The sequence below is a fragment of the Lolium perenne genome, chromosome 5, assembly GCF_019359855.2.
Source record: "Lolium perenne isolate Kyuss_39 chromosome 5, Kyuss_2.0, whole genome shotgun sequence".
In the NCBI taxonomy this organism is placed as follows: Eukaryota; Viridiplantae; Streptophyta; class Magnoliopsida; order Poales; family Poaceae; genus Lolium; species Lolium perenne.
In genome coordinates, this window is record NC_067248.2 from 182628791 (window position 1) to 182653243 (window position 24453).

General features: G+C 43.1%; 2 long non-coding RNA genes across 2 annotated transcripts; both read left to right on the forward strand.

The window, feature by feature from the left end:
* The first annotated feature begins 6255 nt into the window (after positions 1-6255).
* On the forward strand, positions 6256-6892 carry LOC127298090 (uncharacterized). Its single transcript, XR_007849600.1, has 3 exons — positions 6256-6420; positions 6568-6635; positions 6805-6892. It is a non-coding gene; the product is annotated as an uncharacterized lncRNA (long non-coding RNA).
* Positions 6893-6933: 41 nt separating this feature from the next.
* Positions 6934-7666, forward strand: LOC127298091 (uncharacterized). The gene is made up of 3 exons (XR_007849601.1): positions 6934-7077; positions 7188-7288; positions 7453-7666. It is a non-coding gene; the product is annotated as an uncharacterized lncRNA (long non-coding RNA).
* Positions 7667-24453: the final 16787 nt, after the last annotated feature.

A 24453-nucleotide genomic window follows, 5' to 3' on the forward strand; every position in this document is an offset into this window, starting at 1 on the left:
AGCAAAACATGTGAAGAGAATTATTAATGAAGTTAATTAATTGGGGGCTGGGAACCCCGCGCCAGCTCTTTTTGCAAAATTATTGGATAAGCGGATGAAGCCACTAGTCCATTGGTGAAAGCTGCCCAACAAGATTGAAAGATAAAACACCACATACTTCCTCATGAGCTATAAAACATTGACACAAATAAGAGATAGTAAATTTTGAATTGTTTAAAGGTAGCACATGAAGTATTTACTTGGAATGGCAGGAAATACCACATAGTAGGTAGGTATGGTGGACACACATGGCATAGGTTTTGGCTCAAGGTTTTGGATGCACGAGAAGTATTCCCTCTCAATACAAGGCTTTGGCTAGCAAGGTTGTTTGAAGCAAACACAAGTATGAACCAGTACAGCAAAACTTACATAAGAACATATTGCAAGCATTATAATACTCTACACTGTCTTCCTTGTTGCTCAAACACTTTTACCAAAAAATATCTAGACCTTAAGAGAGACCAATCATGCAAACCAATTTCAACAAGCTCTACGGTAGTTCTCCACTAATAGGTTTAAACTACATGAAAAAACTTAATCATGATCTACTTGAGAGCTCAAAACAATTGCCAAGTGTCAAATTATCCAAGACATTATGAGGCATTTTCTGTTTTCAACCAAATAAAAATAATTATTGTAGCTTCCAACTTTTATCATTGAACATTAAAAGTAAAACGAAGAACAAGCGTTCATGTGAAAAAGCGGAGCGTGTCTCTCTCCCAAACAAGGATTGCTAGGATCCGATCTTATTCAAACAAAAACAAAAATAAAAGCACACAGACGCTCCAAGTAAAGCACATAAGATGTGACCGAATAAAAATATAGTTTCAATAGAAGAAACCTGATAAGTTGATGAAGAAGGGGATGCCTTGGGCATCCCCAAGCTTAGACGCTTGAGTCTTCTTGAAATATGCAGGGATGAACCAAGGGGGCATCCCCAAGCTTAGACTTTTCACTCTTCTTGATCATATATCATCCTCCTCTCTTGACCCTTGAAAACTTCCTTCACACCAAACTTCTCATAAACTTCATTAGAGGGGTTAGTACTCAAAAAAAACTTGAATCCACCTTGGTCCTGTAGTAACACATTGCAAGAACTCAATAAAACATTAGCTACAGCTCTCCACGTCTAGAAAACCTCGCTTAAAGTCCACAAGAGACAATGCAAAAAAAACAGAGACAGAATCTGCCAAAACAGAACAGCCAGTAAAGACGAATTTTAAAGAGGTACTTCCGTTGCTCAAATCAGAAAACTCAAAACTAATGAAAGTTGCGTACATATCTGAGGAACACGCACGTAAATTGACATATTTTTCTGAGTTACCTACAGAGAAAACAGCCCAGATTCGTGACAGATAGAAATCTGTTTCTGCTCAGAAATCCAAATCTAGTATCAACCTTCTATTAGAGGCTTCACTTGGCACAACAATGCAATAAAATAAAGATAAGGAGAGGTTGCTACAGTAGTAACAACTTCCAAAACACAACAAAACAGTAGCAAAATAAACACATGGGTTATCTCCCAAGAAGTTCTTTCTTTATAGCCATTAAGATGGGCTCAGCAATTTTAATGATGCACTCGCAAGAAATAAGAGTTGAGGCAAAAGAGGGCATCAAAAGGCAAATTCAAAATACATTTAATCCTAACATGCTTCCTATGAAAAGGAATCTTGTAAATAAACAAGTTCATGAAGAGCAAAGTAACAAGCATAGGAAGATAGAACAAGTGTAGCTTCAAAAATTTCAGCACATAGAGAGGTGTTTTAGTACCATGCAAATTTCTACAACCATATTTTCCTCTCTCATAATAATTTTCAGTAGCTTCATGAACAAACTCAACAACATAACTATCACATACAGCATGCTTTTCATGATCCACAAACATATAATTTTTATCAAGCTCAAACATAGTGGGATTAAAACTTTCAAACCAACTTTTATCAATAATATAACAAGATGATTGATCATTCTCAAAAGATATGGGACTCATAGATAAACTCAAGAACTCTCCAATCCCATTTTCATTAGTAGTACAATTAATATTATCAAGTAACATAGGACCATCATCTAGAGCTTTATCATAAACATTTGCTAAGCAAAATTCTTTAGTACCATGCATTTCGACATCAGGCACAAACAAAGCATTATCATAAGATTTATCAAAGTAGCATGGATTATCATATATAATAGTAGCATAATTATTCTCACAAGTTTTACTTATAGGAAATATTTCAAGAGAATCCACAGGAACATAACATTCAACCTCTTTTGGTAAGCATGGAGGACAATCAAATAGTGTAAGAGATAAAGAGTTACTCTCATTAGAAGGTTGACATGGGTAGCTAATCCATTCTTCCTCCTTTTGTTCGTCACTCTCCTCTTCTTTTTCATCCAATGAGCTTTCAGGTTCATCAATTTCCTCCTCTTTTTCATCCAATGAGCTTTCAGGTTCATCAATTTCTTCTTCCACAGGTTCCTGCAAATTGTGAGTGCATTCTTGTGCATTAATGAGTCTCTCTTTATAATCAATGATATAAGGATTATCAATGTAACTTTCATTGGAAAAATTAAGGATAGAAGAGACATAATCTTTAAGGTCCTTACAAACAACACAAGTTTCATAATTCTCAACCATGAAGGATTCTATCTCAGAGGCTCCCATAAATAAGACAAATTGTTCTACCTCTTCAAACCCAAAATGAATATAGTTATTCCAATTATAGTTCTTAATTAAAGCTTCTTCACTAAAGCCACATTGAAATTTCAGATGTTTAGTATCCTCTTTAGAGCAACAATTTATATCATGGCGTTTAAGCAAGATTTTAGCAATTGTATTCAATTTTTCTATCATAGCACTCATTACTTTACCAGTTCTTGATTCTCTATAATTATTATAATATTCTATAAGCTCCAAGTAGGTTGTAGGTTCTCCCATAATAGCAGTTTTTAATTTTTAGGTTTTTCAAATTTTTATGGATTTTTGGGTATATGAGAAAAATAAAACAAGACAAAAAGAAACTAAGCAAAAGTAAACTAAGCAAAATAATACTAAACAGAAATAAACTAAGCACAAATAAACTAGACAAAAGAAAACTAAGCAAAACAAAATAAAACAAAATAAAAGCAGAGAGAGAGGTAGAGTGTACTCCCCAGGTGAACTTATGAGTAGAGCTATGCCTCCCCGGCAACGGCGCCAGAAAACAGTCTTGATAACCCACAAGTATAGGGGATCGCAGCAGTCTTCGAGGGAAGTAAAACCCAAATTTATTGATTCAGCACAAGGGGATGTAAAGAATACTTATAAGCCTTAACAACTGAGTTGTCAATTCAGCTGCACCTGGAAAAGCACTAGTAACAGGGGTGATGTGAAAGTAGCAGTGATATGAGAGCAATAGTAACAGTAACACAGCAGCAGTAATAGTAACACAGTGGCAATGGCACCAGAGAATAGTTGATACTACTTCCAATGACATGTAGAATAAGTATATAATGATGAGACACTACAAGAGATGTGATATTTGTTGACGAAAAGCCTGGTGACGAAGTTGCATACCGTCATGGATATGTCTTAATAGGTGACGAGTTCATCTGGCGTCAAGCACTTAAGTTAATGCTTGACGGTTTGCTTTTTCGTCAATGAAAAATCGTCACCCATTACCAAACCCGGAAGGGCTGCCATCGTCTCTGTTAATAGGTGACGAAATGAAGATCGTGGTGTATGTAAACCGTCATTGAATATAATACGGATCCACATGTCAGGTTATAAATAATTTATTATAATTTTATTTAATTATTTCTTGTGGGACCCACTAGTCCAGAAAATATTAAATTTTATAAGTTTTCAATATCATGCGTGACCCACTTGACATGAACAGAATTAATTCAATAAAAATCGTGGTTACAAAGAATCGAACCCATGTGTTTGGATTGAATGACGTGGACTGTTACCGCTGAGATGTTTCTGAACTGATTATTTATTTCCGTAACTAGGCTCGATAAAAATATTAGAAACCCACAATTACATGTAGGACCAGCCTGCCATATAGATAGCATTCATTTTGCATATTAAAAATCAAGTGCAGCAAGGAGCAATCGAACACAAGACCTCCACCAAGTATGGGTGTTAAGAAACCAGTGCACCAATTGACACAATTTGATTTAGTTGGATACGGAATAATTTTCTAGTTTGTATGGAGCGAGACAATTACTAGAAAATGGAATAAAAGTTAGAGAATTGGGGACTCGAACCCAAGATTTATTTCCGTATTAGGCTCAATAAAAATATTTCTATGCAGCATGGCAATAAATAAAAAACAATAGATAAATCCCATTCTTTTGGCATAGTTTACGATAAAGTTCCCATATTTGACACATAGGTGTATCTTGACATGAGAAACAATGTTGCCAAAGTGAATTTTTATATTATTTATAGAAAAATCATTTTTTGCATTTTCTAAGTGCCAAAAATGACTTTTTTGTGAAGCAAGTACGAAAAACATGGCGCAAAATGGCACCAGTACAATTTTCACGGAAATTAGTCCATATTTGAAGGATCATCCCGAATTATTAGGATTTTTCTCTCTTTCTACCTAATTTCGCTTATTTAAATGACTTTATGTCAATTTTTCAAAATTAATTCAAATTTGAACTACAAGCGTGTGATGGTTTCTCTTAATTTTTTGAAAAAATAATTTTAAGATACGCAAGTAGTGATTATATCACAGAACCATTGATAGTTTTGTAAAAATTGACCCTTTTCAATGAATAGTTATCCTAACCATTTTGACCATGCTTTCAAAAAAAAAATGTGAAAACAAACTCAAAAAAATAAATCCTTTGGCATGGGGTCCCTTTATGTGTAGTAGAAGCTAGGATAAATGATAAACATCAGTTTTGACAAACCTTTCAAAAATATTATTCACAAGAAGGAATATCATGTATAAACATCTATAGGTTTTAATCAAATGACCAAGGTATGGCGATTCTTGTGGCATAGTTTGTGATAAAGTGCCCATATTTGGCACATAGGTGTATCTTGACATGAGAAACAATGTTGCCAAAGTGAATTTTCATATTATTTATAGAAATTTCATTTTTTTTTCATTTTCTAAGTGCCAAAAATGACTCTTTTGTGAAGCAAGTACAAAAAATGGTGCAAAATGGCACCAGTACAATTTTCAAGCAAAGTAGTCCATATTTTCAGGATCGTTCCTAGGATTTTTCTCTCTTTCTATCTAATTTCGCCTATATAAATGACTTTATGTCGATTTTATGAAAGTAATTCAAATTTGAAATACAAGTGTGTGATGGTTTGCTTTAAAAAATTTCCAAAAATCACTTTAAGGTACATAAGTATTGATTATATCACAGAACCATTGATAGTTTTGAAAAAATCGTCCCTTTTCAATGAATAGCCATCGTAACCATTTTGACCATGTTTAAAAAAATCAAATAAAGTGAAAACTAACTCAAAAAAGAAATCCCTTGGCATGTGATCCTTTTATGTGTACTAGTTGCTAGTATAAATGATAAACTTAAATTTTGAAAATGTTTCAAAAATATCATTCACAAAAATGACTATCACCTATAATCACCTATAGGTTTCAAACCAAATGATTAACGTATGGTCATTCCCGTGTCATAGTTTGTAATAAAGTGCTCATATTTGACACATATGTGTGTCTTGGCATGGAAAACAATTTTGCCAAACTGAATTTTCAAATTATTTGTTAAATCCTTGATCCAGCGTCATTGTGTCGGGCCAATCAGAACGCAATGATTTGCCTCCCACGGATTGCCCCCCAAATACGCCATCTGAACGTCCGCCTAAGATCGCGTCCCATCCGTCCGTACACATAGACGCAGCGCCGCACCTAAACCCTAAAGCCAACCGCACCCACGATCCTTCTGCGCCGCCGTCCACGCTCCACCCACCTCCCTCCTCCTTTCTCTCCTTGCGCTATGCAGACCACGCCACCACGATCCAGATCAAGCCGCCGCTCCGTCGACGGATCCCTTCTCCCTCGGCGCCGTGCTGCTGGGAGGGCGCTGCACGCCGGCCACCAGGGCACGAACGCCATGGAAGGCCTTCGTCACCCACGCCGCCACCGACGGATTGCGGCGGCCGAGGTGCATTCGTCCGACCCCCTCTCGCGGGATGTGCAAGGTACGGCGGCCTCCTCACCACTCACCGTTTGATCTACTTTTTTAGGCGTGTGGAGCTCGAGGGGCAGCCAGCGCCGGCCTCGTCGGCGACCATGTCGGACGGAAGCCGCACAGGGTGGCCTCCTTCCGCGTCCCCTCAATCCTGCAGGCCGCCCAAACTCGCTGTTCCCAGCCACAAGCACGGCGGCTTCCTCTGCCCCGACCACCGTCGACCTGGTACGTGCTGTCTTCCTCCCTCTCCGGTTTGTGTTCACAAATTTCCCATTGATTCGGTCGCTGCCATGGACGGTGGGCTTAGTTATGTCATCAGGAGATACTCAGTTGTGGCAGCAGCAGCCTCACGTCCTTAACCTCTTTTTTCAGGTCCTTGGGCCATCCGCAAGCGCGTCTTGGTAGTTAACTCATCCGCTGGTTAGCGAAGATTGCAAAATGTAAGTACTATTAGCTGTTACCCTTAATCATGTACTGTTGTTATGACTCAGTTGATCCAGACATGCTGAAATGCAGTAGCACGTACAGGTTTGTGCAACTCATGTTGGATGAGTTACAGTCTTAAGATGAGATATATGTGGAACTCATGTTACACGTATTTTTTTTCAGGTTTACTATTGCGAAACCCCAAAACTACATGGTTGTGCTTATTTGGAAGTGAGGTTACCAACATACATCTATTTCTTTTGTTTTTTCATTTTTGTATCAATCCATCTGTTGTGTGATTTTATGAAAAAAGCAAAAAGAACTGATCCTCTGCATATGTTGATCAGGTCCTTCTGAATCCAATTGTCATAGCTCGACAACAGTTTGAAAGGCAGACTTGGAAACACTCACACTTCCCTTTCCTTTGTCTATGCTTGGTCTGTCATGGAAGTAAAAGTAAGTGCCACCGACCCACTTGTGTTTTGTAGCCCCTTTAATTACAGTACACTTCTATTTCCTCTGGTCTAATACAATTGTGTGACAGTCTAATGACGATAATTTTTTAGTTGCAGAATAGCCCATCATGATTGGGGTGAGTTTATAAGATTTCGCCGGATTGGCTGCACATTGGAGAAGACTATGGGTATTCGTTTCAAAATCTCACCAGGTACTAAATTGCAGTATCTCCGCCACATATGTTCAGTTTATTCTTGTCAACATAGCAAATGCCAGCAAGACTCATTATTTTCTTTCTTTCTGGAAATAAAAGAAGAGAGATATAATTTGTTTATTCTTGTGCATTATCTAATCTGGTAATGAATACATGTGCAGGTACTAGCTGAATGTAAGGTTGCTGTCAAGAGGAATTTGTTGAGAGGATCATGGCTGCATGCAAGCAAGCTGATATTTTGTTGTTAGATGCTTAGATGCTTGAAATACTAGTATGATGTCAAGCGTTCATAAGTTTTGGGGACCTGATGTAGTCTCAGGCTGTAACTCTATGTGTTTGTAAATTGTTTTTGTGAATATCTGTCGGTTATATGTTGCATATTTGACTTCATATATTTCTAGATTTTCATTGCGTCAAAACATCTAGTTGTTTTAAAACAAATCCAAAAATACCAAAATAACGTCATGAATAAAATGCAATCTCGCACCGTGTGGGTCTCCAACATGACATAATGCCACGTCACTACCATTTGGACCCACATGCCAGCATCCACTTAAGTGATGTCGGACCCACGTTGTCAGCAGCCACATCAGCATGATGGGACCCACATGTAAGGCCATGTCAGATTTTTTGGACCAATCAGATTCTTCCTAGCATTTTGATATTGACGAAATTCCCAATTTTTAGTGACAAATCTGTCTGTCAACGATTAACACTAAAAGTTGACGGATTTCTAAGTCGTCACAATCAAACGTTTGACGTTGACGAAAATGAGCATACCGTCACCCCCGATATTTTATGACGGAGCTTCTGTGACGAACCCCTTGACGATCAAAATTCGTCACCCCAATGTAATCGTTGACGAATTTTGGCTTATACATGACGAAAGTGATTTGTCAAAAAATATATTTTCCTTTGTAGTGAGAGATGGACCGGGGTTCCCAGCGATCTACACTAGTGGTAACTCTCCAATAACAAGTGACAAGTGTTGGGTGAACAAATTACAGTTGGGCAATTGATAGGATTGATAAAGCATTAAGAAAGAACATCAATTCATTAATCATGTAGGCATGTTTTCCATATATAGTCATACGTGCTGCAATGAGAAACTTGTACAACATCTTTTGTCCTACCAGCCGGTGGCAGCCGGGCCTCAAGGGAATCAACTGGATATTAAGGTACTCCTTTTAATAGAGCACCGGAGCAAAGCATTAACACTCCGTGAAAACATGTGATCCTCACATCACCGCCATCCCCTCCGGTTGTCCCGATTTCTGTCACTTCGGGGCCTTTGGTTCCGGACAATGACATGTGCATACAACTTGTAGATACAATCTAAGCAATAAGTATAGACCTCAAATCTAAGATCATGCCACTCGGGCCCTAGTGACAAGCATTAAGCATAACAAGATTGCAGCAACAATAACTTCACAAACTTTATAGATAGACTAATCATAATGTATCATCCATCGGATCCCAACAAACACAACACCGATTACATCAGATAGATCTCAATCATGTAAGGCAGCTCATGAGATCATTGTATTGAAGTACATGGGATAGAGAGTACCAACTAGCTACTGCTAGAACCCGTAGTCCATGGGGGAACTACTCACGGAGCATGATGGAGGCGATGGCGTTGATGGAGATGGCTTCCGGGGGCACTTCCCCGTCTCGGCAGGGTGCCGGAACAGAGACTTCTGTCCCCCGAATTGAAGTTTCGCGATGGCGGCGGCGCCCCTGGAGTCTTTCTGGAGTTTCGTCAATTGGTACTGCGTTTTTAGGTCGAAAGGGCTTAAATAGGCGAAGAGTCGGAGTCGGAGGGGCCACGGGGCCTCCTCACACTAGGGCGGCGCGCCCCCCTCCTGGGCCGCGCCGGCCACACGTGTGGGGCCCCCAGGGCACCCCTCTGGTCCCCCTCTGACTTTCTGGAAGGTTCCGGGAAAAATAAGATGTTTGGCGTTGATTTCGTCCAATTCCGAGAATATTGCCCGAACATCCTTTCTGGAACCAAAAACAGCAGAAAACAGGAACTGGCACTGTGGCATCTTGTTAATAGGTTAGTTCCGGAAAATGCATGAAATCATCATAAAGTGCAAGCAAAACATGTAAGTATTGTCATAAAACAAGCATGGAACATCAGAAATTATGGATACGTTGGAGACGTATCAGCCTCCATCTTCTCCCCTGCTTCTTCCTTCTCTGCCATGCTCTACTGCTGGTGCTTGCTATGCATGCGTGTGTGCTACTACTGCTCTTCTGGCTAGCTGCTGCTATTGCTCTACTGCCATGACTTGGTTCTGTTCTTGTGCTTATGCTGGTATACTCCTCTCTCTGAGCTAAGCATCTGTGCTCATCTTCTATATTGTTGTGATTCATGAACACTTGCTCATGAACATTCTATGATGCTCCTGTCATGCTAGGTTGGTCTTGAGATGCTACTGGTACTGTACCTATGCTGTGTATCTAGTTAGTTGCCCCTGGCTTGATTTCTGGGATGAATCCTTGCATATTTGCAAGTGCCAGTGCTATTTGTGTGATGCTTATAGGACTCTGGCTCATGGTAGGCTTGGTCTTGCTTAATTGTTGTCCATACACATCAATTCCTTGATGATATGCTTCTGGATACAATCATAAAAATGGTTTATGTACTTGCCTGTGATTCAATTGTTGCTTAACTGTGGCTGTTTAATTTATATAATTCCTGTGTGATGCCAGTGATTGATTCTAGCATGCTTTGGCATGCTCTAGCAGGCTCTGGTGATCGAATGATCATCACTTGCTTGTTGGTTGCATGCTTGCTTACTGCCTGTGCCTATCTGGTGCTCATCCTGGTGTCTGTGTGACACACATACCTGTGCTGGTGTGTGTTGATGCTTGCTCAAGCATCATCTGATGCTTGCAGTGATCCATTGGGTCACTGGCAAGATGTTGGTGCTTTGATTACTTGTCTCTTTTATTTATCTGTATTTCCTTGTTTTATTAGATGGGTAAATGATGTGAACTGTTTAACAGTAATGATCATATGGATGGATTTGATGTAGGTAGAGGGATGCCAACCACTGGTTGGGTACCCTAGCTCATACTGAACCCTCTTGGGTGATGATGTGAGGGCTGGAAGTGTTGGCTAGTCCTGTGGTTGAGGTGGCCTCAACAGCAAGAATTTGCTGTTCAGGAAGCTCCCACCAACTTTGTTGGCTTGTTGTGGCTTAGTGAATATCTCACTGGAAGAATCCTTGTTGGTTTTCCAGTTACCTTTGCTGTTGACAACAAGAATAGACATAATCTGTCTTTCTGTCTGATGGCTTGCTTGGCTTTAGGTGCTAGATGATTTTGAATGGCTAGTTAGGGATTAATCCAGGTTGGATTTCTCTGGTATGTCACCATGTTGTCATACCAATGTTCCCTTGGTAATTTCCTTCTGACTGTTCTCTAGTTTGCTTGCACCAAAAGGCTTAGTAGCCAGATGATGATATAAACTGGGTACTCACACCCTTTTGCTTGTGTGTGATTGATGCACATGCTTATTTATGAGCAAGACAGATGTGTGCTCATGATTCTATGTGTATACCTCACTCCAGCTCCTAGAAATGGGTGTTGGTGTAGAGGTTCAGCTGCTGATTGAGTTCTTGGCTTGCCCTGCTCCTCCTTGCAAGCTTGATATCTTGGTTTATTTTCTAGTGATTGGGGAATAAGTGAAACAGCTCTAGCTGTTCACCTGTTCTTGGTGTTCTTGAGCTGTTCTTGGTATCTTATGACTTACCCTGTTGCCTGTCGATGGATGAAGCTAATGGCTAGGGTTTTGGGCTGTGAAAAGCTTTTATATGATCTTCTTCTTCTTCTCTGGTCGACAACAGGGCCTGGCATGTGTTGGTGACTCACTAGCTGTGTGTGTGTGCTGTGCTCCATGCACACAGCCTTGTGAGCAGGCTGTGTGTATGTGTATCCTGATACTTTGCACTTGGCTGTGAGAGTGGATCAGCTCGGCAGAGCTTGGTATTATCCACCATTTCCATTTCTTTCTAACCTATGCCACTTGGCATAACTTGATTTGGCTTTGATTTATGCAGGGATCAATCTGATGATCCAAATGGACATGAAGATCATCCAATCCAAGTTCAAATGAAGATTACTTTGTAGTATTTAGGATAGAATCTTACCTTGTACTTTTCTTTTATTTTTCTTTTCTATTTCTTTCCACTTTGTGTAATGTGTTGTAATATTTCATATTTCTAATCTGGATATTGTAAATGACAATGTATTATATGTGTTTATCAATAAAGCTCAAATTTTCCTTAATGAGCTTTATCTAAGTGTTGTACTATTTATATTCATTTACTTATAATTGTTTATTGAATTATCTCAAGTTTGAATTATGGAATATCAATTTGATGTTTGAATTTGAGATTCAAATTCAAATTTGGTTTGAATTCAATCATGCAACTTAATTTTGAATTCAATCATGCAACTTAAGATTGTGATGTAATATCTCTTCTCTCTTCTCAAAACCCTAATGTAATTGAGTAGGAACAAGTTTGTCGCACTCTCGAAACCCTAACCCTGTAAGATGTCGAGAGAGAAACATGTCCCTCTTTGATGCAGTTTTGTTTTAAAAGCGCGAAATTTCCCCGGAATTTACGATGCAATGCACATCCCTTTCTAAAATCTACCCCTCGATCGTCTCTAAACCTGGGACATTACAATAAGTGACGGCGAGCACCAGCGCAGGGTTGATGAGGGCCTCCAAAGGAGGCTGAGCTCCTGGACGAGGGCCGCCAACCGGCCATGGAAATCAGGGGCGAGGCAGAAGTATATAAGTGCAAGAAAATAGTCGCTTCAGCATTGATCCTTATTAAAAACCTATAGAAAAATCTTGCCTTTCAATAACAGGAGCACATACTGATATGAAATCTTGGATTTGAATAATAGGATGTTTACAATTATATAACTCAGGCCATTTGCACACCTGCCTTATTTTGTATAGTAAAAAAATGTAACTATTAACCTGTTTTTCAGGGAATAAACAAATATAGATGAAAGTTGTAACATGAATAGAATAAAATGGAGGCATGCATGATATGTTCAACACTTTAGTGCTGAACGGAAGTAAGAGAAGATATGAGTAAAACTTAAAATAAACCTGACACTCATAAGAAGACAATATTTTAAAAGAGCACTACTTTTCCCATAAGCGTCTCAAATGCCAGGAAAACGATAATTAAATTTAGCTGAATCATGGCCGTATACAACCCGTGTTACACCACTATGAGATATGAAAGTGCTGTTCTTGGACACACATAGCATTTTTTTTTGCGAGTTCGGAGTACCATATCTTTATAGAAGGCAGAAATTTGAATACAAAAAGACTACAAATCGCTGCAAACAACGAGCGTAGCACGAACTCACTTTACTCCACACCGGCTAGTCCGAAGACAGCCACCACAAACACGACAACAAAAAAACCTAGAAGAGCCTGACCTAAGCTAAACTACAAAGCCGCGTCACGACCAACATCGAACGCTTCCGAAGAACAAACCCTCCAAAAAGGACACTCCTTGTCGACGCACCATCTGAAGAGATAGACGGCGGGACTCGGACAACCCCAGGAAGCCTGATCAAGGACTCGCCGATGATGGTGTCCATTGCGCCCCTGAAGAATAGTCTTGGGCAGCGGCGAGCACCGGAGGAGCGTAACCTAGGACCTCCAAACCGTGTCTCCAAACGCGATACTCCCAACAGAGGAACGACGCCGAGGACGCCGCTATCACGCCGATCCAACTCTGAATCTAGACTTTCGCTCGGAGACAACACCAACACCACGAGAGAGCGCATAAGATGTCGAAACCCCTCGGCGACGCCTCCAACGAGGGAAAAACGACACCCGTGGGTGTCATCGCCGCCGGCCCGACCAAGATCGGGCGAGATTTTCATCCATGCCATCGCGCATCCCGCACCTTCGAGGGTTGGACCACGCCGTCCAAGAAGCCTCACACCGCCGTCACCGCAGCTCCTCCCCGTTGTTGTCGTAGATCTATGGACTCCGACACACCACACGGCCGAGGACATGGTCCATCTTTCACCTCCAACTCCGACTCTGCAAGGAAAAGATAGCCTCCCTCTCCACCGGCACGGGGCAGAACCGCCCGCCGAGGCTATCGCCAACTCCAGGCAGACGGCCCACAGTAGCAGCAACTCCTACCACCAGCCAGATCTGGGCCCGATAGCCCAGATTGGACCCGCAGAAGTCCAGATCGGGCCCGCGCCCACTCCTCCACCCTCCCCGCCGGTCGCCACCGTGGGAAACCGACGCACGCTCGCACCGTCAGGCGGCCCGCCTCTGCTCGCCTGGACTCTTCCTGACCGAGCCTCCTTGCCACCGCCACGACCACCTTGGACTCGCGCCGCCACCACCAGCTCGCATCGTCGCTCCATGCGGCAGCCTGCTGCCGACCTCGCTGAGATCCTCCTCCTTCGTACCTCCACGCCCATTGCCGTGTGCCGGCAAGGCCCTGCCAGGACGCGCCGCCGGACACACCCACCACCCGCGCCGCCCGGGTGACGTCCCGCCTTCGCGCGTAGGGGACCCTTCGGGGCGCGCTGCTCTCACCTGCCGCCTTCGACGGCCGGGCATGGCCGCCACCGCAAGCTCCGGCAGCGGCTAGGGAAGGGGGGATTTGGGTGGTTTCTTGCCTAGGGTTTGGTCGCCCTGGAGCCGCCCGCGCGAGGTGACCCGAGGGGAAAGGAGCCTTCCCAAGAACCCCACACATAGCATCTTAAGGCACAATTCTTCTTTTGGAGCTTCTCAGCACCTTAGGGGTGAAAATAAGCTCAAACTGAAATGAACTCGATTGTTTGGACTGGAGCTTGAGCTTTTACTGCTTTTGGGTCTTTAAAAGCACAAGCCCAGCCAAACACCTAACTTCTAGGCATGGGCTTCTACAAGCACTTCTCACATTTACACTTGAAGCCTATAAGCACGTCCCGGGGTACTTCCCACAGCTTCCCCGTGGCTTCTCACTTACAAATAGCAGTTCAAAAGTTTGCGTTATCCCCCACCGCTCCTTTAGCGCAAAATGATATATTTTTGCATCTTGAGAAAAATTCAGATTCTTAGTTAATTCATATTTTATAGTAAAATATTTTAAATAGAAAATAATAAGGAAGATAATATTTTTTTATTATTAAATAATAAGGAAAATAATATTTTTGTTATTATTTTCTATTTTATATTTGACCAGTCTACCAGCCGTCCTGGATGCAGTTCGCCAAACAACAATTTTACATTTGACCAGCCATCCAGCTCCAGCTGAATAGTTTGCCAAACAATAGTTTTACATTTGACAAGCCATCCAGCTCCAGCTGCCCAAACAGGTATCTGATTTCTTCACGATTGGAGGAAGCTGGGGTACCCCAGCTTTGGGCAGCTTCTTGAGCTCTGTCCGAAACGGTATATGTCTATGCCCCATTTTTCGTCGCGATTTACATGTAAATGCCACCGCGTGCAAGTACTTTTACCGAAGCGTCCAGCTCATTTATCTGGTTCTAATCCCGATCTAGTGTTCCTCGTCCTCCTGGCTCCTGCTAGTACACCTCCGCCGCAGCCATCTGTCACCCGACGCCGCCAAAAGTATCCCCGCCTGACCCCGGTTCTATTCCATGGCGGCGGAGGGGTAGCCCGTGGCGGCGCGGCCTGCCCCTAGCTCGTCCTCCCGGTTCGAGCTGAGCTGAGCTTGCCGGCCGGGGCTCGATCTGCTGTAGCCGTTCGCCAGCGCTCCTGTATCCGACTGACCTGCATCTCCCGCCTCTCTTGCTGCGACGAGGCAAGCTGCCTATCTCCGATTCTATCCTAGCAAGCATTGATGAGATCAGTAGCAAATTATGTACGGCTTGATCCTGGGACTTGCAGGGAACGAGACGCAACTGACTCGACACTTTTAGCTTTCATTCAGCTAACAACGATCTCCTCCTATACTGTAATAGGAGACCACATTATTTGTGCCTTTCGCTAGGAAAATACATTATACAAAATTGCGTTATGACCATATATGCAAAATTAAACAGTACAAAAGAACTCTAAAACAGTTTGTGAGCATAGAAATTCATTTCGAGCGTACTATAGACTTTTCATCATACAACTTAGACAATAAGCTAGGACAGTGGAAGCTATAAAGAACTGTTCACAACTGTTTCTCTGGACAGCTCAAGCCGGAGTGGCTTATGCACAAGATTCCTCTCTCTCCATTTTCTCTAGTCGCCTACCTCCCCTCTCCCCTCCTTTCTCTCTCCCGAGAGAATACTGTGTGGGTGAGCTCGATGTTCCAAGATTTCCCGTGCTACTATTCCCGCAGCTCCATCTCCATGCCATGTTGGAAGAGAGTCGTGGCCATCGCCAGCATCTGTCCATGGCACCGTTGACCACCTGATCCCCTCGCCGCTCTGCCCCGCTAAGCACGCACGCATGCCTGTCTCACTGCCTCGGCAGAGTATTAGTGTATTACTTCATGTGGATCAGCAACACATAGAGGAAAAAAGATCCATCAAGCTGGACGGTGTTGCTTGTTCCGCTGCAGCATATGCGCGTGGTGGATGCCGAAGACGGTCCGCGTTGGTGCCCGCAGAACACGCATGTTCATCTCCAGGGCGGACCTGCAAGCAGCAGAGTTCTTAACCGCTAAGCAGATGGTGCGGCATTTCTGCAGCATCGTCGACCGGGCTCCCACGCTCCGCCGGCGGTGGCCATCGAGGTGACAGTTGTGGCCATCTTGACCGGTGGCATGGCGGCCACGGCCTCCTTCAGGTCGGTACGTTTTCCTCTACTGATTTATTATAAACACTCCTCTTTATGGGTGTGCGTCTTTTTTAGGGTCTGTGTCTTAATTATGCGAGTTAATTGGTAAGAAATTGAAATGGCATCACTCTAAAAATAATTGTCCATTAGTTCATAACATTGATATGTGCACTCTGTACATAATAAAATTTCTAGCGTGAAGAAACCATAGACTAAACACTTTTATTACATAATAAAAAGGCCATCCATCCAAATAAAGAGCAAGATATTTTTGCAAATGAGAAGTTAGAAGTGTCACCTACATATGAGAACAACCTGCTTGGATTTATGCCGAATATCCTGTAGGCATAGATAAATAGGACTTGGAAAAACAAACAGGTTGGATGAAGCTCTCACAGCCAGGAATCCAAACAGCCAGTGACCAAAGATAATTTTGCAACTCTGGTTCTGTTAATTAGTGTCGTAGGTTCCTGACAAATAAAGTATAAGCGCGAAGCCTGAATCTAAAGAATGAAGCCTAGAAATTATGTACAACATAAATTATGCGACCATAAAGCGTGAACCTACACAATCGATCAACCATAACATAGTCCATGTCAAATAGCAGAAGAGAAGTAAAAGTTTTCACATATACACTGTATCTATTGCATCTAGTTCTAAGCCACTATCTAGGCATGTATTGGAAATTTGAAATATGATAAACCAAAACCTAAATATGGGCTAATATATCTTGGTTTCCATAGAGTTCGATGTAAAGCTATAATTGGCTATGCACCTGCCACTTTTCTGAAGAATTCATTTTCTACAACCTGAGTCATACTCATGCTACAGACAGAGCTACAAACCCGCAAAACATCACACGAATTACTGCATCAATTTGCACCATATCTCTTCCAGTGGACCAGTCATCAAACTAAAAAATCATTTGGATGCCGAATGCCAAAGCTTTAAAAGAGAAAATGAACTTGGATTAAGAAATAGCGTTAGAATGAAAAGAACAGAGTAATTAGTAATATAATACTGGAAGATCTTAAATATCATGTATTAGTTCATGTAGCTCGAACACATGTAGAGGAATCAAAGCTTCTGAGTTGATTTACCTCAAGATACCTTTACCCTTGTATTTGTCATCGGAGTAAACTTGACTCTCTAGGGTCATCAGGTCATCACAGAATCAAAATTGAAATTTCAATGTCCAACTCCTCACTGCATAAAACCTGAAGCGCTCACACCCAAACGGCATGTTCGACCTGTACATGGTCCAGAGTAAAAAATCACTTCAGAGCCGCAATGACATAGGAAGAGTTGAACCAATTTATAGCCAACACATGAAAAATTGCCACGCAAACACTATCTTTCGAAAAAGCTCAACTTCATGATATGGGAAAAGTTCAGCCAAGAAACAACAGTAAAGATATTATTTCCATTAGCTGGCAAAGAAGCCATCCGAAGCAAAATGAAAGACCCCCATAATAAATATAGATTGGACGCATCTGAGTAGCTGGCTTCATATTCAATTAATTTCTGAAAACTAAAATGCAAATTTTAGTACGAACTGAACTTTTTGCAATTTTTATATATAAATTTACTACAATAGAGAGAAATAATGTACCAAATTTGTTCCTTTTAAGGATAAATCTATTTTATAAAAAAACAATAGAAAGAGGCACATTGGTGTGCATATGCTTGTCCATCTGCACCATGCATCAGTGTGCATGTCAGGCAAGCATATAACCGCCCCATATTATCCATCTCTTCTCACCAAGCCACTTGCAACAACAACGATCAAGATATGCGCAATTTACTAAAATGCACCCATTGAATTTAAATAATACATTAATTCTCTAAGAACTGCACAATAATTCTTTCACTGCAATCCAATCAAAGAAATATGGGTCTGTAGAAGGGTACCATGTTACTCAACAGGATTCAGTTGAACAAAAAATAAGAACAGAAAGTAGGCAGGCAAATGGTCAAATGGTAGAAGCACAGGTATAGGTACAAGTATAATTATTCCAGCTTCATAAGTTCCTACCATATCCATTTCTTTAGTCAGCCCAAAGCATATATTTAAACGCATAGAATACAAAGACTTTTTATCAGTACCGAAATCAGAGGTCAGGCCATCTCTTCGCTGAAATATTAATGAATTCGGAGATATGCCAAAACTATGCTCTCAATTACATGATAAAACATAAGCAGACTTCCAATTATTACAATAGTTAAGTGATAATAAGGTAGTAGGATAAATAAAAAATATTGAAGTCAAATCCACCACAGAATTAGCAGTGTCGACGGAACAATGACAAAATTAAAAAAAAAAGGACTTGCGAGAGGCCAAGAAGGGGACAGAATGATACCAAAACATGAAACTTCTCTCTCTCACGGTGGCCTCATCATTCGTGGAGAACTGCAGGTTCACATCCCCTTGTCAATGTCAACAAAGCTGAAATTTTAGTAACTTACACTTATCAATAATGAATACAAGGAGAACATGGAAGATTTAGTGCACTAAATATGAAACATGAATTTACCCAACTATACATATTATTACATGGCCTGGACAAGTATGATGTCTGAGGCCGTACTGATCCTTACAATAATATCTAGTTGGCAGAATGTTACAGATGACTAAATTATAAAAAAAGGAATATGAATATAAAAAAGGAAGAATGTTACAGATGACTAAAATAAGAATATGCATTGGTAGTGAAACGTAGAATGATAAATGATATGAACATGGAAACTACACATGATGCTACCAAATTAAGTATCCTTGTACTACCTGAGAGAGTGAGAGGAGACCTCACATACATAACATCTCTCAAAAAAATTCTCAAGGCCACATGGTCTTAGACTGTTTCATGGATGAAACGGACATACCTTTCTGAGATCATATCCAGCTTTTTGCAGACCATAAACCGCACCTCTTGCACAGCTTTCTCAATTATCAAAAAGTGATTGCATCACACATGAAGATCCGTATTCCTGTACCAATTGCAAACATCTAGACTAAAAACTTGAGATGCTATCGTTAATTGGGGCAAAATTTCAGAAAAGCAGAAAATTACTGAGTAAACATACAAAAGATATCACATAGATTAATCTTCCCTTGCAAGTTTTATTCCAAACACCTTTTAGGCATATATACAAGAATAGATCCGGAGAAACAAAGATATCCAACTATAATCATGCAAGTCAGCATATTGGAGATTCCACGGCAAGTCGGCAACCACTTCAGATAAACTATTTAATTCAGCAAGGACTAAGAAATACAACATTTGTTCCTTTTATAAGATGTTTTGGCAGCCTACAATGGTTTTCCAAACGTCTTATAAAAAGGAACAGAGGAAATAGCAAGATTATAGTTTCATAACCACCTGCAATGCCATAACCACACCATCTATTATCTCTGGTTCAATAAGAGGTTCGTCTCCTTGAATGTTGAAAACAATGCCATAATGTTTACCAAGCTTTTGAAGTGCCTCACAGCAGCGTTCAGATCATACAATTTGTAGCACAACCAAAATATAACTAAGGAGGCCACCAAGTAATCATGAAAAGATACCTCAATACAAAACGCTGAAGGCTTACCATTTTGGCATGATACTAATGTCATTATAACATCAGCTCCAAATCCTCTACATCACTCATAAATTCTGCCCTCATTCATTGCCTATGCATAAAACAGAAAGAAATACAGACAATGTTAAGAAGTCAGAAGAAGACAAGGCAAGGAAAACAACTACAGCTACGTTTACCACCAGATCCAGCCCCAGCTCGACCTCGCGAATGAACATGCCACCTTCTGCTCCGGAAAAAAATTAGAGGGTGAAGGAGGCGGAGTCTGTCCATCCATCATGCACAACGAAGAGGGAAATGAGATGGGGGGAGGATCCCTCACGGGCGGCTGTGTTACGGAGGAGACCGGCGGCCTAGGGGTGGATGGACGACCTCTACGCCCGCAGCCACGCGTGCCAACTGGAAACCCACCCGCAGTGACCGACGAACAGACCCGGTCGTAAATGGGACCCGCGTGCAGCCAGAAGCAGGTAAAACACGGCCGTTTCATGGCTTTACCTAGCGGGAGGAAAGCGCCCACGCACAACGCAGCCAACCAACACGCTCGCTTCTGCCCAGAATGAACCGAAAAGATGTGCAGATGGAGAGATCTGACGACAGAGAAGCCCTAAGAACATCTCCAGTCGTGTCCCCCAAAGCGATTTGGGGCGCGTCGGACAAAAAAACGTTCCCAGCCGCGTCCCCCAAAGCCGATTTTTGTCCGGCGCCCCCCGATACGGTGTCTGGCGCCCCGAGCCCATCCCCGCCCCACAGGGGACGCCCCGGGGACGCCGGACGCACCGAAAAGCGAGGCGAAGCGACGCGGGCCCGACCCGTTAGCGGCTCGGAAGCCTAAAACCCCGTCGTCTACCTTTGGTCAAGCGACGTTAATGGCATCCCAGTTTTCCCAGGCGACGCAGGGACGCGTCTCGTCGTGCATGGCCGTGTGGCCGTCCGCGCTGGCGTTATTGCGTGTAACCACCCGATGTCGCTGCTGTACATTAAGAGGTCGGTTCGTCCCAATCTCTCACCGCTCCCAAACCTTCTCCTCGCCGCCCCTAGATCTTCTCCTCGCCGCTCCAAGCAATGTCGTCCTCGTCCTCCCGCAAGATCGCCGCGGCGAACGGCTTCGGCCGCGGCAGTCTAACCGTGAAGGAGGCGTGGGCGTTGTACCACGCGGGATATCCTGTCCCGCCGGATATGCGCCTGCCAAGCAGCGGCGGTTGGAAGATGGCCATGAACGGCATTGGCATCCCGCGGCTGCCGATGCCGGGCACGGAGGGGCGACGTCGAGACGGCGATCACCATGTCCATCCGTGACTCCGGCAAGCCGCTCGTGGACCTCACCGACGACGGCAAGGCAGGGCCAAGCGGCCTGGTGAAGGACGAGCCCATCGACGGGCCCGACGAGCGCGTCAAGCAGGAGGTCGTCACCGACGACATGTACAACTTCCATCAGTAGTACGACGCCTCCGGCCGCCGCAAGTAGTACTAGATTAGGTTTAGTTTAAATTTAGTCGAATCTAGTTCGAATCTATGTAATATATGCCAAGTTTGGATGAATTTAATCGAATCTCGCACAAGTTTAAAACTTTCAAAATTTTATTTGGGGGACGCGACTGGGGAGCGACGTCCCCCAAACACGGCACGAATAAAACACGTCCCGCAAACGCTCGATCCGGCGCGGTTTAGGGAACGGTTTGGGGGACGCGACTGGAGATACTCTAATCGTTGTGAGGTGCACATGAAGTTGCATCAATTATACCTTTAGGTACAAAATGCAGCAATCGTCCCATTCATCTATTGTACCCATGTATCACCTGTTCCTTTTTCTTTCTCAACTTTTGATGGTTCATCACAGAAAAAATGCCAGCTTAATCAATAAATCGGTGAAGAAGTACCGCCGTTTCAAAAAAAAAATCTCATAAAATATCTAGCACGAGTGGTGTCTTCTTTTTTACTGGCTCCGCCGTTGGTTCCAAGTTTCCAACCAACGCAGGCGCCGGCATGGTCTACGCAAACACCAACCCAACCGCTGCAACGGCCAATATAGGCAGTCCTCTGCTTGACTGCTACGCTGCAGTTTTGGTGGCCGATGTAATGCAAAAAAATTCGAGCTCACCTCGTTTTACCAGGACAACTGTTATCCGTAATAAGAAGACGCGTCGATCGTCCGTGTCAAGGCCGGCTTTGCGAACATTTCTTATGTCCTTAGGGTATCTCCAACAAGGTGATATAAACAAACATTGAGCGACCGTTTGCGTCCGCTGTAATTGAAAATGCGTTTGGGTACTGCTCCAGCGGAATGACGCAAAGTGATCGGGCCATCCGCGGCGACGCAAACCTGCAAAATATGCGCTAGGTTTGCGTCTCCACGGATGCTGCGCGGACGCACCGAGCGTCTTCCTTTTCTTACCCGGTCCTGCAAGTCAGGGACAGCGAAATCGAGTCATTCGATTTGCTTCTTTTCCCCTTTTGCTGCCCTCGTGCAACGTCACCACCCCAACCCCACCCGCCGCAGCGGCGCAGTATTCGTCGTCGGCTCGTTTCTCGCCGCGCGGGAGAGCATGATCGTAGTCGAGGTTGGCTCCGGCGCGTACCTGCCGCCTGTTTTGGGGCTAAACGTTGTCGGTTGCGCCGCCCGGCCGCGCCGCCCACAACCTGTTCGGTCAATTGCACCGGTAGGTGTCTACTCCTGTTTTGGGTGCTATTGTGTGCGGCCATTGATCGACAGTTCATACCGACGCAGATGGATATGTGGCAGATGTTGGACAAGTTCCACGCGTAGGTCGTTGACTCCTCTTCCGATGAGAAGTCCGATCGGTCCACGCAGACATTGGCAACTATTGCGGCTTCTATGATCCACGAGTTCAATTCAAACGAAGGGCCGGCGCACCGGGCCTCTGTCAAGGGTCGCTCAAAAAACCTTCCGCGCAACAGAGTGGAAGGGCAGCTCCGGCTCCACAAGGATTACTTCCACCTCACCGATCCAGTGTTCAATGAAAAAATGTTCCGGCGCCTGTACAGGATGTCAAAGGTCATTCTACGGGGCGTCAGATACTACGACTCCTACTTCCAATGCCGGCCCGATGCAACAGGTGCGCTAGGCTTCACCTCCTACCAAAAATGCTCTGTGGCTATTCGCATGCTATCATATGGAATAACTGCTGATATGTTCGATGAGTATCTTCGAATGGGTGAGAGCACCTGCCTTGAGGCTATGTACATGTTTTGCCAAGCCGTGATTGCCGTGTTCGGAAAACATTACTGTAGGGAGCCAACTATTGATGATACAAGGCTTACGATTGTGCCGTAACCATGGAGCATGCTCATCATTTAACTTCATGCTTGGGTCAGTGCTCACTTTGAAGGGCGGAATTTCACCAAACTTATTATAATCTTCTGACATATCTGTCTTGTCCTCCACTGCCACGGTGTTTCTTTTCCCTGAAAGAACTATGTGGCGCTTTGGATCATCGCATGATGTACTCGTTTTCTTATCTTCCCTTTTTATCGGTTTGGTACTCATGTTATTCACATAGAAAACCTGAGCGACATCTTTGGCTAGGACGAACGATTCGTCAAGGTAACCAAGATTGTTGAAATCAACCATTGTCATTCTGTATTGCTCGTCCACCTTTACCACACCTCTTGTTAGCTTGAACCATTTGCACCAGAACAAAGGGACCTTAAAGGAGGGTCCATAGTCAAGTTCCCATATCTCCTCTATGTAACCATAATATGTGACCTTTTGTCCATTCTCGGTTGTTGCATCAAAGCGGACACCACTGCTTTGGTTGGTGCTTTTTTTTTATCTTGGACGATCGTGTAAAATGTATTTTCATTTATCTCGTGCCCTTGGAAGGTCGATATACTCGAAGATGGTGACTTGGCCAACATGTACAGCTGTTCTTCAACATCATTGTCGCTCATTAAATGTTTTCGCAACTAACCTCCGAAAGTCTCCATATGGGCATTTGTAATCCAGGATTCAGGATTCCCTGGGTTGTTTGAGCGTAAAATATTCTTGTGTTCCTCGAAATACGGAGCCACCAAGCTGAAATTTTGTAGAACTATGTGGTGTGCTTCAGTCATAGAATGGTCGTCCATACATATCGTTGATTTCCTTCCGATCGTGTCTTTTCTACTTAGTCTCCCCTCGTGCTGCGATTGAGTAAGACCAATCGGCTTAAGGTCAGGAACATAATCAACACAAAACTCAATCACCTCCTCTGTTCCATAGCCCTTGGCGATGCTTCCTTCTGGCCTAGCACGGTTACGAACATATTTCTTTAATACTCCCATGAACCTCTCAAAGGAGAACATATTGTGTAAGAATACATGACCGAGAATGGAAATCTCTTCGACTAGGTGAACCAGGAGGTGCGTCATAATATTGAAGAAGGATGGTGGGAACACCAACTCGAAACTGACAAGACATTGGACCACATCGTTCTGTAACCGTGGTAGATCTTCTGGATTGATTACCTTCTGAGAGATTTGATACGTCTCCGACGTATCGATAATTTCTTATGTTCCATGCCACATTATTGATGTTATCTACATGTTTTATGCACACTTTATGTCATATTCGTGCATTTTCTGGAACTAACCTATTAACAAGATGCCAAAGTGCCAGTTGCTGTTTTCTGCTGTTTTTGGTTTCAGAAATCCTAGTAAGGAAATATTCTCGGAATTGGACGAAATCAACGCCCAGGGGCCTATTTTTCCACGAAGCTTCCAGAAGTCCGAAGATGAAACGAAGTGGGGCCACAGGGAGCCCAAACCCTAGGGCGGCGCGGCCCCCCCTTGG